At 51.0% G+C, this 14,432-nt stretch overlaps 1 protein-coding gene across 1 annotated transcript in view; it reads left to right on the forward strand.

Moving 5' to 3' along the window:
* Window positions 1-14,432, forward strand: part of ACE (angiotensin I converting enzyme) — a 40,214-nt gene that overhangs the window by 1,862 nt on the left and 23,920 nt on the right. Inside the window, exon 2 of the mRNA XM_070773732.1 lies at window positions 1,592-1,723. The gene's annotated coding sequence lies outside the window, so the exon portion shown is untranslated. The remainder of the gene's footprint in view (window positions 1-1,591; window positions 1,724-14,432) is intronic.

Raw genomic sequence — 14,432 nt, forward strand, 5'->3', positions numbered from 1 at the left:
CCTGGAAGGCCAGAGAAGCATCCACCCTGCAGTTGGGGGGTGGTGACCGGCAAGGGGCACAGCCTTAAACCCCTTCTTGGGGACCAAGGATGTGGGCCAAGGTTTCCCCATGCAAACCCTCCCTTCCTACACTCACTACACTACACTAACCTCTGTGGTCCTCAGACTCAAGTTCACGGGCCACTCTCCAGAATGTTCTTCCCCAATCATCACTTGGCTTATTCCTTCAAATCTCAGCTCAAACATCCCCTCCTCGGAAAGGCCTTCCCTGACCACCCAGTCCAGTAGCTGGAGTCAGAGTCCAATACCTGGGGTCAAGGACTGAGATGCAGGGAGATGCACTGGGTTAAATGTGCTAGTGACAGCCCTGGAAACCACGCCTTGAGCGTTCCCTGTTCTCTGGCCAAAAGCATTCAAAGAGCAGGAAGAACCCAGACTGAGCAGAATGCACTTTATAAAAGTAGTTCAGATCCCCTAGCAGCCGGTGGGTCACATCTGCCTTGCTAGGGTTCCCAGACTTAGAAGGAAAACACCCCCAGGGTGCCCTGTTAAATTTAAATTTATTTAAAAAAATTTTTTTTGGCACGAGTATGTCCCACATATGACATTGGAGAAGGAAATGGCAACCCACTATAGTATTCTTGCCTGGAGAATCCCATGGACAGGGGAGGCTGGAGAGCTACAGTCCATGGGGTGGCAAAGAGTGGGACACGACTGAGTGACTCACACCACCACCACCACCACATATGACATACATATACTAAAAACGTATTAGCTGTTTATCCAAAATTCAAATCTACCTGGCTATCCTATATTTTATCTGGCAGCCCTACCCTTGCTCCTGCATGGGAAGGACAGAGGGGCCTCCAGCAGTGCCCACCCCGCCCCCGCCCCCGCCAACAAAGCATCCCTGCCCCCAGCGGGCTGAGACACCAGTCACCTCCTCTTCAGCACGTGCCTTGGCAGCGGCCTTGACCTTCGGCTGCAGAGAATACCAAGTCAAAGGCCGTGGAGATGGGTTCCCCAGCTCTAAGTCACTGTAAGAGGCAAACACGCACAATCTGTTCACTCTACAGTTTTCATCAAGTGCCTTCAACGTGCCAGGTGACATTGGGATGTAAGAATGAGCAAGACGGGCACAGCACTGTTCTCTTCAGGCCCTCACAGTGCAGAGAAAGGGCACTTCACCCAGATGGCAAGGGTCACAGAGGCTTCTGGGACACGGCATAGTGTCAGAGCCGCAGGGCAAGCAGGGGTTAACCTGGGAAAGGGACAGCAGGGAGCGAGCAGGAGCGCCCCCAGAAGGCAGGCCCACCAGCGCTGCCGGAGTAGGGATCAGGGGTCCGCACGCCAGATCCAAACCCCATGCAAGCTCTGGGAGGTAGGCCTGGCGCTCAGGTGGCACACGGTCAAAGGGCACACCCTCTAGCAGAGCGGCCTCCAGCCAGGGGCGGCATCATCAGACCTGCTTCCTGGAGAACTTGCCCCGAATTCCTGGAGAGAAAACTGATCTGACTCTGAAAGGACATGGCTACTTCGATGAGTTTTGAACGGAACGATGATCACTCAGCAGGGAAATCCTCTCTTCCAGCCCCTAGAAGCAGGGGTGGCCAGAAAGCCAGCAGCCAGAGCAGGAGCAGCCAGGCATCCAGCAGGGCCGCAGTGATGGTGGCGGAGCGGCAGCGCTGAGGCAGGGGAAACTGCAAAGCTTCCAACCAAGGCAGTGAGTCACCTGGGGCCTCTGGAGGGCGAGGGGAGGGAGCTGAGGGACGTCATGGGCTATGGGTCCCGGGTTGACCCCGAAGTTGGTCCAGTCTGGAAAAACAAGACTGAGATAAACAAGAGTAACCTGTCCATGAGCCAAGAGAATACCGCAGAATGAATGGAAAAGCCATGAGAACTGGGACAGTCAGGCCAACTTTCATTTCTGCCGCCCAGAGCAAACAGGATGTGAGAGGCACAGCCAGTCGGCCAGTGCTGGGCCCCCAAAGTGGGAGGCAGTGGAAGGGGTGGGTTTTCCCAGCCTCTGTGTGATCTATGCAGCGCTTGGGGTGCGAGGGGTGAACATCAGGAGGAAGACCATTTTTCCTTCCTTTCTTTCAACAAAAGTTTATTGGGTGCCCACTTATGCCTTACATTGTTCCAGGCCCCAGACAGACAATAATCCATAAGACAAACATGGTCCCTGCTTTCATGAAACTTACATGAAGTGGGGGAGACAGATAATTAAAAGATAAGCGAATGACACACACAGAGAGAAACATAATTGCATGTAGTAACAGGTGATAGGAAGAATATTAGGCAGGGGAAGGGGGTGGAGTGCCCCGGCAGGGAGGGCTATCATAAAGGGGTGCTGGCAAAGGCTCTCAGAGGAGAGAGAAGTAAGGGTGGAGGGAAGGCCCGGGGAAGTGACTCCAGCCAAGGGAACGTGTGGGAAGAAGGGTAGAGGCCCAGGACGGAACGATCAGGTTGCCTTGATCCTGCCTCCCCCCTGCCCTGGCCCTCCTCATACCCCAGCACAGGCGATGTCAGCCACGTATGCAGACAGAGGAGAAAGGAGGCATCAGGTCACTTAGAGGGTAGAGGTTGACGATGTGAGGCGTGTGGCAGAAACCTCCACCCAAGGTTCCGGGGTTGTGTCTGGGCACTGACCGTGTCTGTCATCTGAACATGTCATCTGGAGAATCCAAGCGTCCCTCCCGGTCATTAGGGCACCACTAAGCTCCCCCGGCCCAGCCCATGTTTACCTGTGGCTGGTGGCACAGCAGCCCCAGCCCCAGCATGACCCCCACTCAGATCAGCACCCCCCGCCCCCCATCGTGGAACTGCAAGCGAGCATGTGTCCCAGCTGTGCCGTCAGTCGCACCTCCGCACTGCGCTCCCAGGGCCCGCCAGTCGTTGAGTCAGTCAGCAGACACTGAAGACCCGCTCTGGGAGTGCGAGGTGCATTGTGGAGAGCAGGAGAGACACAGGAAGAACTTCCCTGGTGGTCCAGTGGCTGAGACTCTGCGCTACCAATGCAGGGGTCTGGGTTCCATCCCTGGTCAGGGAACTAGATCCCACATGCCGCAACCAAGACCTGGCGCAGCCAAATAAATATTTTTAAAATAGAAAGACCCAGGAGAGCAAGGGTGTAAGGCGGGGGTGAGGACTGGCCAAAGCTGGAGTGGTGTCAGCAGAGACAGGAGGAGGAAGGTATGAGCTACCGATAATGACAGCCATCTAATCACCTCCGCTAACCAGCCATAAACTGCAGGACTGGGCCTCCTGCACTTTGTTCAGAGCTTGTGATAGCCGAGCACTCATCTTGGCTCCTTAAGCTGCTGCAGCTCTGGCCCACAGCCCCAGGTGCCCAGCCGAGCTCCTCACGCCAGGAGGGTGGTGAGGATGTGGAGGCCTTTGAGTCGAAAGTGCAAGGTGTCCAGGCCACAGTCAGGAGGATGCCCTGAGATGGGCAGAGGCTCAGGCAGTGATCCCAGCTGTGGCTCTGTGACAACCTGCTTCCAGGGCAAGACGCAACTGATCCCCAAGGAGCAGAAGGAAGGGGCGGACAGACCAGGCGTCATCCCTGACGACGCACCGTGGCTGGTGGCTCTTCCATGGTCAGAGCAAGTTAGCCGCCTGCTTGTCCTGAGTCAGAGGTTTCTCTGCCCTGCCCCTCCCCTCATCCTTTTTACTTCTCTTGACCTGGACCATCACCTCCTGCCTGAGTGCTCCTATCAGGCCAGCTGATAGGAGTGGTGCTCCTCTCAGGTCCTTGATATGAGAGCAGATTAGATTAGAAGGTACCTTGACCTTAGCTCTTGGACTGCAAGGAGATCAAATCAGTCCATCCTAAGGAAAATCAGTCCTGAATATTCATTGGAAGAACTGATGCTGAAGCTGAAACTCCAGTACTTTGGCCACCTGATGAGAAGAACTGACTCAATGGAAAACACCCTGATGCTGGGAAAGATTGAAGGCAGGAGGAGAAGGGGACAACAGAGGATGAGATGGTTGGATGGCATCACCGACTCAATGGATATGAGTTTGAGCAAGCTCCAAGAGTTGATGATGGACAGGGAAGCTTGTCGTGCTGCAGTCCATGGGGTCGCAGAGTCGGACACAACTGCGTGACTGAACTGACTGACTGACTGACCTTAGCTCAGAAATTCCCTCACCTAAGAAGCCACATTCCTCGGATCCCTCCCAGCCAGTGGGAGACCCTCAGAGGTAGGCAGGTGCCAGGGAGAACCAGGGCCCTCGTCTCTTGCCTCATGGCCCCCTGTGGGGCACTCATACCTCCTGCTCTTGAAGGGATCCCAGGGGCCAGAGCCGGGCCTTCCTGCTCCTTCAGTAACCAGTAGCTCAGGTCTTCTGGGGAGCTCACCCCAAAGCTCCAGGGCCCATGAGTGATGACCCTGAGGGCCATCTCTCAGGTCCCATCGACCAAGGCTGTAGGAAGGCAACGAGACTCGAAGTCATTGCCCTCCTGACATCCCTTTGTCCATTGTGCCCTTCACAGCTTGGAAGGCAAGGTCAAGTCTAAACGGATGTGACTTTGAGTGCTCTCATCCGTGTTGAGTTTTTCTCACCTTCCATGGGCCTGTCTTCATCTGATAAACACAGGCACCTCAGAAAGCTTAATTTGGCCCGGGGCTCAGCCCTGGCTTCACTTGTCCAAGGAGTCAAGACCGATGGGACCATGCTAGTGAGCCCAGCTTCTAAGCCCTTTAGAGACCCTGTGCTCTGCTTCCTGCCCACGTGGCATCCCCACAGCATCCCGGTGGCCAGGTCAGTGGCAGTCATGTGCAGTGAACAGCACTAGCTTCTCCAACCACCACCCCCCCAAGATGACTGGTTCCCACTGGGCCTGCCCCATCCAGGTTCCTCCATGGAGAGGTGTCTCCCTGGCCGGCTAACCATCACAGAAGTTCTGCTAAGATAAAAGGGAATCAGCTCAGGTTCTTTCTTCCTCTTACGCACATTGGTCAACCCATCCACCCCACTGTCCAGGGAGGTGACCTGAGGGGGCCTTTACCCAGCCACAGAAGGCCACTGCCTCTCTTCCTCCACAGACTTTGTGCTTGATGTCTTCATGAAAGGCCCTCTGGAGACATCTGCTCAATGTCTCCTAAAGCAGGGAAACTACTCCAAGGTGTCGTTTTCTCCCCTAGGAACCCCTCCTCTTACCCACCTTTGATGCCTTCTGGGGCATTTGTTTATAGAAGGGTCCCAGGGGAGGGACATGGAGACCAGGCCGGGTGCAGGTTGCTGCTGGGGCTGGCAGTGGGGCTGGAGGCCCTTAGGGGGCCCTGGGTATGTCAAGGTGCAGGCACACCGCCCAGCAGGAGGCTGGCCAGACTCTGGTTCCAGGCGCCACCTGCACACCGTTCTGATGGCAGCTGTCCTCCCAGCCCCCGTCTCTGTGGCTCCCCATGTTGCCCTCTCTGCTGCCACTTCAGGCCTTGCGTTTCCCTCTGAGTCTCTTTTTCAGCTTCTCACTCAGCCTCTCCCTCTCCCCTCCACCTCTGTCTTCTGTCTGACCTGAGTCCCCAGGCTTCCAGGAGAGATGATCTCCAGGCTTCAGGGCATGGGCGGTTTTACTTAGTTTCCTGGCCCCTCTGGGGACAGTGAGTTAAGGTCCGTTAGGATTCTGAGCTCCAAGCTGGGCCCCACTGGGGTTGGGGAAGAGTCTCTGGCACCCAGTAGGGCCGTCCGAGCAGGAGAGAGCTGGCCGTGCCCCGGCCTGACAGCTGAGGCCAGTGGGCGCCTGGGCACACCCACCCACAGCCCCTCACCACCATACACTCAACCGCTCAGCGAACCAGCCAAGTGCGTGGGTGGCTGGGCCCGCAGCAGGCTCTGGAAATGCAGATGTGATGATGGCACTGCAGACCTGCTTTGGGGGAAGGAAGGTCCAGCCTTGGGGGACAGTGGTGATAACCAACTCTGGGGACCATAAGCATTGCAGACGAAAGGAAAGAATAGTAGGAAAGACTCAGGAGCCCAAGGATCAGGGTCTGCTTGACGCGCCAGTGGGGCAAGCTTCTGTCAGCCCTTGAACTGTCAGCGTATGAAAGGAATCTGACTACAGTGGCAAACGTGTAGTTTGCCCCATGAGGACATTAAAAAAAAAAGTCATCTTTTTTCTCCCAGCACTGATTTATGAGAGAAGTATTTGAACTATTAAAAAATAAAAGATAGAAGAACACTTAGAATATAAGATACAGCTGGCAACTTGGCCGATGTGTCCTGATCGATTTTCTGTATCTCACCGTCCTTTGATTTTCTTGCTTTCTTGCTGACTGCTGAACACTTTATCAAGGGCCAGATCTGCCAGGGTACTGGCCCTCTGGGAAGCGCTGATAGAGGGGCCTGTGCAGGTGGGGCAAGAGCTGGAGCCCTGGGGAGGGAGGGGCAACACAGGAGGGACTCTGGACCTCACACTCCAGAGTGCAGATTTTATCCCCCAGCCAATGTGGAGCCAGGAGGGGCTCCCAGGAATGGATGCTGTGGTCAGATCCCCACTTTGGGACAAGCATTCATTGCCACAGCTGTAAGGATAGGGGAGCCTAGGGGAGGGGGCTAGTGGAAATGATGAGGGTCTGTCCCAAGGTGGGGACAGTGGTGGTGGGCCTGGAGAAAGGGGCGGAGCCAGGAAGAGGAAGGTGTCCTCCCCCATTCACGTGGGACCATGAACAAAGATAACCTCGGGAGGGCAGAAGCAGGAGAAGCAGGATTAAGACTAAGGATTAAAAATAAGAACACCCTGCCTGGAAAGAACGTGGCATGTGACACTTTGGTGAGAGTGGACCAAGGCAGAGAGCCTTGCGGAAGGTGGGGGAGGAGTGGGCAGCGGGCGGCTCACAGTGGGGGCACTTTAACTTGGGGTTCACCTCTTGTACCACCTTAGTCAACTCACTAACCTCTCCATGCCTTAGTTTTCTCATCTGTAAAATGGGAACCAAATAGTAGCTGACTCATAGGGTTGCTGGGAAGTTTACATTAAAATGTGTAGAGCCCGTAGATGCTCTGCTCCATAGACATGGCCTGACATTAATATGCATTGTCACGTTACCCCCCAGCACCCACGCAGCCCCCAGAGCACAGAAGGGATTATTAATTTTGGTGATGGGGGCGCGATCAGGGCAAAATACTAGGCCTGGCTTCATGGGAGGCCCCGGGCTCAGAGCCTGCCTTCTGGAGTCCTGGGCAGTGGTTTGACTGCCCCTGGGCTCCCTTGTGCGGTTCCTACCTGCCACTCCCACACACGCACCTAACAGCGACCAAGATGGAAACTTGCTGAACTCATGACAGCACTGGTCCCGGGAATGGAAGGGACTCACACCCCCTAGAAGGTTCTCTGGGGCAGATGCCCAGTCCACCTACAGGAGGCAGGGACAGGGGGCAGAGGGTCTGGGCATCACAGGAGGGACTGCGGACTGGAGGAGACGGGAGTGTGAAGCTGGCTTCTCAGTCACCCACCTCCCTCCCACAAAGAACCAGCGCCCTCCAGAACCAAATCCTCATCCCCTGCGCCCCGCAGACCTGCCGCTCACATGTTTGCCACCGAGGAACACGCCTTCCAAGGCACCGTCACCCCTCAACTCCCCCACCCAGCCCCCATCCACTCACCCTCAGTAGACCCTGAGTCTCCCACTTTCCTTAGGCTCTGTGGGGCCCTGAGCCCTGGCTTCTCCTGCCGCCTCTGGGCCTCCAGAGTTTGCTAATCACATCTTCACTGAACACCCTGAAACACAATTGTGGTCCTGGCGCCATCGAATGCGAGCCCTTCCTCAGGAGGAAGTCTGGCCGCCCACCTCAACTTGGCAGCCACAGCCAGCTCGCCAAGCCCCCACTCACAGCCCTGTGCTGACCCGGGGAACTTGCTTTCTCTTTCTCCTCTGCTTCAAATGCGAGTCCTCCAGCGACTGGCCTGATCAAGTCCTACCCCTCCTGTCAGGGCTCAGCCAAGCGACACCCCCAGGCAGGGCTCAGGGCCTGTCACCGCTCTGGGAATTGCTTGATGAACATACAGGGAGTCTGTCAGTGAGACCATCTCCAGCACAAGCAAGGTGCCCGCACCCCGTGGTCTCAGGAATGTGCAGAGAAACCAGCGAACAACAGAAAAGGAAGGAGATATTTTTAATGAAGACCAGGCAGGATTAGGCAAGAGGAGACAGAACAGATGTGAGTCAAAGATTACTCAGATGTTCCTGGCCTGGGAGGCAGAGATTGTCACTGTCCACGGCCGTGGCAGAGCTGGGCCTCTGCCTGGGCCTGGAGTGATACAGTGCACCTCCCCTTCCCCTACTTCCTGCGGCTGGGGGCCTGACATCCCAGAGGCGGAGCACAGCGCAGACCGGGGCCACAGGTGCTTAGGGCATCTACAGGGCACAGTCCTTGGGATGTCAACATTAAAAAACAACAAGAATGTCTTGCTAAAATATAAACAAGTAAAACAAAACAGTAGTTTGCTGACCAGGTGTGTGCTGTACATGAAACTGAAGGGAAGACCTAAAAGAAGACAGGAAAGTTAAAATTTTCTCAAAGGATACGATTGCTGAGTCAAAAGCAGTAAGACTGAATTCTGCAGATATTCTGCATTTAGACAAGAGGTAAATCAGATGCACATAAACAAACTGGTAGTTTTTCACGTGAAAAAATCTAAGGGTTTTCAACTCCAGGCTCAGGCCAAGCCGCAGGACAGATGAGACTGCCAGAACAGCCACGGCCCTCAAGCTGCACCAACAAACACATTAATGGGTCAGGACCCCTCTACACCATCTCAGGGGTTTAACCAGCCCAGGGGCCTTCCTCAAACCTGAAATGAGATCTACCAGGAACATGGATACTCTGCGGTCCATTCACTAGCAGACGAGCAGGTATGAGGGGTCTGAGGACCACCTCTTGCCAGGAACCACTGAAAGTGATGGACTTCTTTTGGAGAAAAAGAGACGTGGACAGACAGACCTCTTCTGTTTGAGGGAGGTTTTCTTTGCCAAAGACAGAAAACAGAAAGTGTTTCTCTGGAGAGCAGAGAGAAGAAGAAGCAGCATAAGTGATAAGGCATCAAGATGATCAGTGGTGATGAGAATCATTAATGATCAATCCTGCCGGATTAGCAGGAGAAAGCAAAGAGTCCTTCAGACAGCAAGGAAATCAAACCAGTCAATCCTAAAGGAAATCAACCCTGAATATTCATTGGAAGGACTGATGCTGAAGCTCCAATACTTTGGCCACCTGATGCAAAGAACCGATTCATTGGAAGAGACCCTGATAGTGGGAAAGATTGAGGGCAGGAGGAGAAGGGGGTGACAGTGGATGAGGTGGTTAGATAGCATCATTGACGCAATGGACATGAGTCTGAGCAAACTCCAGGAGATAGTGAAGGACAGGGAAGCCCAGAATGCTACAGTCCACCGGATCACAAAGAGTCAGACCCAGCTTAGCAACTGAACAACAGCAACTTATCTGAAGTAAAATGGATCCCATTTTAATATTCAAAAACCTATGTACTGGGACTTTAGTGGCTAAGACTCTGCACTCCCAGTGCAGGGGACCCAAATTCGTTCCTCGGTCAGGAAACTAGATCCCACAGGCTACCACGAAGACCTGGTGCAGTCAAATAAACAAATATTTAAAAATAAACCTGTGTACCATTAATCATCTGATCCTCAGCCTGGCTAGGGGCCTGTGGACCAGAGGAAGGAATGCTCCTATGAAAAGTAGGCTGTGCCTCTCTTTCTGAGCCACCACCTTCCAGTAACTCACCAGAGTGACCAACAAAAAGTGGGGAGGAGAGGCTCCTGTTGTATGCTCTCCAGGCCTTTTAGAAACGGGGAGCTGCTCCTTTGGCCACATCTTCACCCGAACCTACGAGAAGGGGGTTGCTGCAGATGTCAAGGGAAGGGGACCATTTAACAAGGAACACCAGTGTCCCCATGACAAACGGGAAGCGCCTACAATGTACACAGCGTGCAGCTGGCATTGTCGGAAACAAACAAGATAAAGGCAAGATTCTTGCCAAGAGAGTTAAGGTACACACTGAGCACAGGAATTACTCCACCAGCTGAGATAGCTTCCTGAAACGTGTGAAAGAACATGATCAGAAAAAGGAGGAAGCAAAAAAGAAAGTTCTTTGGGTTCAACTGAAGTGCCAGCCTGCTCCACCCAGAGAACCCCAGTCTGTGAGAACCAGTGACGGAGAGGCTGCACTGCTGGAACCCGTTCCCTGTGAAGCCATGGCTTGATAGCTGTAAAAATAAGTAAATAAAAGTAAAAGACCTCTGTGTGTGGACGTGTCAGTCGCTCAGTTCTGTCCAACTCTGTGACCCCATGGACTGTAGCCCGCCAGGCTCCTTTGTCCATGGAATTCAATACTGGAGTATTCCCTCCTCCAGAAGATCTTCCCGACCCAGGGATTGAACCGGAGTCTCCTGCATTGCAGATTCTTTACCATCTCAGCCACCAGGGAAATCCCTAAAAGACCCCTGGACTGTGGGGGAGAAAGAGAAAGAAGAGAGAAAGTGGGAGGAAGAGGTTGTGCCAGAGCTGAAATCTGAGGAGCGTCAGGGTTCTACAAGCAAATGAAGGGAAGTCTTTGCGGCCAGGAAAGACTCAGGGGTGAAAACAGAAGCTTCAGAATAAACTACTGAGTGTAAAGTGGGACTGAGATGAGCCTGGAGGTAGGGGTCGGTCTATGCTCTGCTCCGGAGCTTATCAGTTCAATCGGGGCCACTCAGAGGCTTCGACCAAGAAATCGGCATGGTCTGCAAGGAGCCAAGAGGTGCTAGCCAAAAAAGAAAAAATGGAGAAAATTTAGCTACTTTAAAAGTAAGACCTTCTCTCACCAGGAAATCCAAATGACTTACAAACCAGGAATAAGTTCTGTACCACGTTTAAATGACACAGGACTAATACCCAGAATATATAAAGAGCTGTATGAGTCAATGAGAAGGTGGGAGTGGGGGGCAAAGGAAACAGCAATAGCACAGAAGAGGAAGCACAGTTGCCCCATAAACATATGAAAAGATATTCAGCCTCATTAGCAACAAAGGAAAGAAAGTCTGTCTTGCCCACATTGGCATAAATTTTAAAAATAGGAGAATCACTAAGTATTGATGAAGGTGTGGAGCGGTGTGGGAACTCCCACCCACTGCCAACCGGAGCTCAGATCAGTACAACAATTTTAGAAAGCAGTTTGACATTCGGACACCCTTGAACTTTGCCATGTCTCTGAACATCTGCATATCCTTGGCTCAGCAATTTTAACTCCCTAGAGCCATATTTCTCAATATTGAGGAGCAGTTTCGGTTTTGTTTTGATTTTTCATTTGTTGGGGGAATAATACTTTTGTAAAATACGGTAAAAATGAATTCCTTAAAATGAAGTGAAAACAGATATACAGTATACAACCCCTGATATCTTATTATTAGATTCAGTAGACATCAAATTACTTATGTATATCAAGGAGATGCGTGAGAATGCTCCTGGAAAACTGTTTTGTAGCCACAGAAACAAAAAGTAACTCACATGTCCGATAACAGGATTAGAGCTTGGAGGAAAAAATGCGGAATAATCACATAATGGATTATTATGGACTATGATAAAGTTATAAATGAACTGTAATGCTACAGTAACAACAACAATAAACTCTCAGAAGAATAATTGAGAGAGAAAAAACAAACCTTGCTGCTGCTGCTGCTAAGTCACTTCAGTCGTTTCCGACTCTCTGCCATAGGCAGCCCACCAGGCTCCCCCATTCCTGGGATTCTCCAGGCAAGAACACTGGAGTGGGTTGCCATTTCCTTCTCCAATGCATGAAAGTGAAAAGTGAAAGTGAAGTCACTCAGTCGTGTCCAACTCTTAGCGACCCCATGGACTGCAGCCTACCAGGCTCCTCCATCCATGGGATTTTCCAGGCAAAAGTACTGGAGTGGGGTGCCATTGCCTTCTCCAAACAAACCTTAGAAGACTCTAATATGATGCCTTTCATTTAAAAATATATATTTATGTATTTATTTGGCTGTAATGGGTCTTAGTTGTGACACGTGGGATCTTTGACTTTCCTTGCAGCATGCAAACTCTTGTCTGTGGCATGTGGGGCCTAGATCCCCGACCAGGGATCGAACCTGGGCTCCCTGCATTGGGAGCATGGAGTCTTAGCCACAGGGAAGTTCTCTATGATGCCTTGTTAAAAAACAACTTCATCAAAGTGTAGTTTACACTTCCCTGTTGTTGCATAATTCACCCATTTTAAGAGCACAATCCAATGATTAATAGAGTATTTGGAGAATTGTGCAACTACCACACTATCTAATTTCGGTGCATTTCCATCACCTTCAAAATAACCCTCGTGCCCATTTTCAGTCACTTGTCATTCCCACCCCCAGCCAACCCCTGATCTATATTCTGTCTCTGTAGATTTGACTTTGCTAGGCATTACATATAGATGGAATCATACCATATGGAGCCTCTTGTGTCTGGGTTCTTTCACTTAGCATTATGCTTTTGGAGTTCATCGTGTTGTAGCATGTATCAGAACTTCATTCCCTTTTATTGCCAACTAATATTCTACTGTGTGGATCTACCAGGTTCTGTTTACCCATCCGCCAGCTGATAGACATTTGGGTTGTTTCCACCATCTGACTCCTTTGAGCAATGCTGCCCTGCATGCAAGTCTTTGCAAAGATATGTGTTTTCGTTTCTCTTAGGTACATACCTAGGTGACACTGTACTTGTAAGTCTCTAAAATAAGCAAATTAAAAAATGTGATGTTTAGAGATACATATAAAGTACTGAAACTCTCCTTCACAAGAGAGAGAATGAAAAAAACAGCATTCAGGTGCATGTGAGTGTGGGGCTGGGAGATGAGAGGAGGAGGACGGGACTCAGCTAGACAAGAGTCATGGTGGGTAGAGGACTTATGGGTCTGCATTTTATTCTGCTTCATAACTTACATATACATTAGATATCATATATACATACTGTCTATATTCTACATGACATATACATTGCATAATAAGAAGACACTTGAAAAAATGAAAGCCTGTCTCCAATACTCAACAATCCACTAGGTTCTCATCTCAGGATAACCAGGCCCCCTTTCTGGCCACCTGTCCACACTGAGCCTGTTCTCGGCTCCCTCTGCTCCAGACACACTAGCCCCTTAGCTGTTCCTCAAGTCAGGGAACAACCCTTAGAGGGAGACTGGGTAAAAACGTTTGTAGCTGTTTTACACAAGAGAAACAGGCTCAAAGAGGTATTTTGCTCAGGTCACAAGGCTTTTAAGTGTGGCCTGGATTTTTCTGGCCCCTAATCCAGTGCTGTTTCTCCTACGGTTGGTTTTTGGCATCCATGTGAGTTAAGGCTGAATAAATATCGAGAGGTGAGGTTGGCATGAGTTGAGGGGCCAGAGCTCTTCATGTTAGCGTGTATGTGTGGTAAGTTGCTTCAGTTGTGTCCAACTCTTTGCAACCCTATGGACTGTAGCCCGCCAGTCTCCTCTGTCCATGGGGTTTTCTGAGCAAGAATACTGGAGTGGGGTGCCATGCTCTCCTCCAGGGGAATCAGAGGAGGGAATCGAACCCTTCCCTCCTGTGTCTCCTGCATTGGCAGGCAGGTTATTTACCACTGGCGCCACCCGGGAAGCTTCTTCTTGTTAGAGGCAGGACTTGATCTGGTCTGAGAGATGAGAGGGTTTTGGTTAAGCAAAGAGGAGCAGGTGGGTATCCAGTGAGAGCACCCCGGCTCCCCTGAAAGCCAGTCAATAATCACAAGATTTCTTGATGAACGTAGAATGATGGAAGTCAACATTTGGGCACTTAAAAACTATTTACTTAAAAAAAATTTTTTTCAGCCATGCCCCACAACTCATGGGATCTTAGTTTCCGAACCAAGGATCGAACCTTAGCCTCTGGCAGTGGAAGCGCTAAGTCCTAACCACTGGACTGCCAGGGAATACATTTTTTAATAACAGGTTTATTGAGATATAATTTATGTGTTATAAAATCCCCCCTTTTAAATTGTATGATTTGGTGGGTTTTAGTATATTCAGAATTGTGCAGTTGTCATTACTAATTTTAAAACATTTTCGTCATCTCATCAAGAAAGTCCATGCCATTGGCAGTCACTCTCATTCCCTCTCCCCCAGCCACTGGCAATCACTCATCTACTTCCTGTCTCCCTGGATTTGCCTATTCCAGACATTTCACGTAAATGGATTTATACAACATGTAGCCTTTCCCTTGGCATCGTGTTTCAAAGGCTCATCCATGTTGCAGCAAATAGTCCTTCATTTCTTTTTATGGCTGAATAATATTCCATGAATATACCACATTCAGATCATCTATTTCATCAGGAGATGGACATCTTAGGTTGTTTCTCATTTGGGGCTATTATGCCTAGAAATGGAATTGCAGGGTCATACGACATCTCTAACATTTTGA

The sequence above is a fragment of the Bos indicus genome, chromosome 19, assembly GCF_029378745.1.
Source record: "Bos indicus isolate NIAB-ARS_2022 breed Sahiwal x Tharparkar chromosome 19, NIAB-ARS_B.indTharparkar_mat_pri_1.0, whole genome shotgun sequence".
NCBI classification, from domain to species: Eukaryota; Metazoa; Chordata; class Mammalia; order Artiodactyla; family Bovidae; genus Bos; species Bos indicus.